General features: G+C 48.4%; 2 non-coding genes across 2 annotated transcripts; both read right to left on the reverse strand.

Annotated features, from left to right (window-relative positions):
* Nucleotides 1-572: 572 nt before the first annotated feature.
* Nucleotides 573-644, reverse strand: Trnar-ucu (transfer RNA arginine (anticodon UCU)). The gene has a single exon. It is a non-coding gene; the product is annotated as a tRNA-Arg (tRNA).
* Nucleotides 645-1,534: 890 nt separating this feature from the next.
* Trnar-ucu (transfer RNA arginine (anticodon UCU)) lies at nt 1,535-1,606 on the reverse strand. Its single transcript has one exon. It is a non-coding gene; the product is annotated as a tRNA-Arg (tRNA).
* Between the last annotated feature and the right edge of the window lie 289 nt (nt 1,607-1,895).

The following is a 1,895-nucleotide window of genomic DNA, read 5'->3' on the forward strand; positions in this document are numbered from 1 at the left end:
GGGGAATGGTTCGAATATTTTTTACCGTTAGTGACGTTACATTATTATTTATTGTTAATAATTACGTGAGAAAGGAAGAAAGAAAAACACGCGCCCAGAGTGGGGACCGAACCCACGCCTTTCGATGAGATCTCGAATGCCTTACCAATTCGGCTATCTGGGCAACTGTGTTCCGCTTCACTTTCTGGGGTATTTATATATACTACAACTGTATCTGACGCTTGAGGGTGGTAGCCAGCGCCACTCAGACTACACGGGGAGAAGGGGACCTTCTTTTCAACCCCCGGGGCGTGACGCGAACGTCTACAGCCTGTCATAAGCGGGTAACTGGCGGGAAAACCCTCTTATGCTACCTTGGCATCAAGGCTGCCAGAACCGAGGCCCTCGCTAAGCTTTCGCATGATAATAGGATTTGTAAATGTGGGGCTCGTTAGAAAATACAAGAAGAAATGCCGGCAGTGTACAACGCCAAAGAAGGCATAGGGGAATGGTTCGAATATTTTTACCGTTAGTGACGTTACATTATTATTTATTGTTATTAATTACGTGGGAAAGAAAGAAAGAAAAACACGCGCCCAGAGTGGGGACCGAACCCACGCCTTTCGATTAGATCTCGAATGCCTTACCAACTCGGCTATCTGGGCGACTGTGTTCCGCTTCACTTTCTGGGGTATTTATATATACTACAACTGTATCTGACGCTTGAGGGTGGTAGCCAGCGCCACTCAGACTACACGGGGAGAAGGGGACCTTCTTTTCAACCCCCGGGGCGTGACGCGAACGTCTACAGCCTGTCATAAGCGGGTAACTGGCGGGAAAACCCTCTTATGCCACCTTGGCATCAAGGCTGCCAGAACCGAGGCCCTCGCTAAGCTTTCGCATGATAATAGGTTTGTAAATGAGGGGCTCGTTAGAAAATACAGGAAGGAATGCCGGCAGTCTACAACGCCAAAGAAGGCATAGGGGAATGGTTCGAATATTTTTTACCGTTAGTGACGTTACATTATTATTTATTGTTATTAATTACGTGAGAAAGGAAGAAAGAAAAACACGCGCCCAGAGTCGGGACCGAACCCACGCCTTTCGATGAGATCTCGAATGCCTTACCAATTCGGCTATCTGGGCGACTGTGTTCCGCTTCACTTTCTGGGGTATTTATATATACTACAACTGTATCTGACGCTTGAGGGTAGTAGCCAGCGCCACTCAGACTACACGGGGAGAAGGGGACCTTCTTTTCAACCCCCGGGGCGTGACGCGAACGTCTACAGCCTGTCATAAGCGGGTAACTGGCGGGAAAACCCTCTTATGATACCTTGGCATCAAGGCTGCCAGAACCGAGGCCCTCGCTAAGCTTTCGCATGATAATAGGGTTTGTAAATGTGGGGCTCGTTGGAAAATACAAGAAGAAATGCCGGCAGTGTACAACGCCAAAGAAGGCATAGGGGAATGGTTCGAATATTTTTACCGTTAGTGACGTTACATTATTATTTATTGTTATTAATTACGTGGGAAAGAAAGAAAGAAAAACACGCGCCCAGAGTGGGGACCGAACCCACGCCTTTCGATTAGATCTCGAATGCCTTACCAACTCGGCTATCTGGGCGACTGTGCTCCGCTTCACTTTCTGGGGTATTTATATATACTACAACTGTATCTGACGCTTGAGGGTGATAGCCAGCGCCACTCAGACTACACGGGCAGAAGGGGACCTTCTTTTCAACCCCCGGGGCGTGACGCGAACGTCTACAGCCTGTCATAAGCGGGTAACTGGCGGGAAAACCCTCTTATGCCACCTTGGCATCAAGGCTGCCAGAACCGAGGCCCTCGCTAAGCTTTCGCATGATAATAGGTTTGTAAATGAGGGGCTCGTTAGAAAATACAGGAAGGAATGC

Source organism: Haemaphysalis longicornis, unplaced genomic scaffold (assembly GCF_048455015.1).
Source record: "Haemaphysalis longicornis isolate Haplotype H1 unplaced genomic scaffold, Haemaphysalis longicornis Haplotype H1 scaffold_5, whole genome shotgun sequence".
Taxonomy (NCBI): Eukaryota; Metazoa; Arthropoda; class Arachnida; order Ixodida; family Ixodidae; genus Haemaphysalis; species Haemaphysalis longicornis.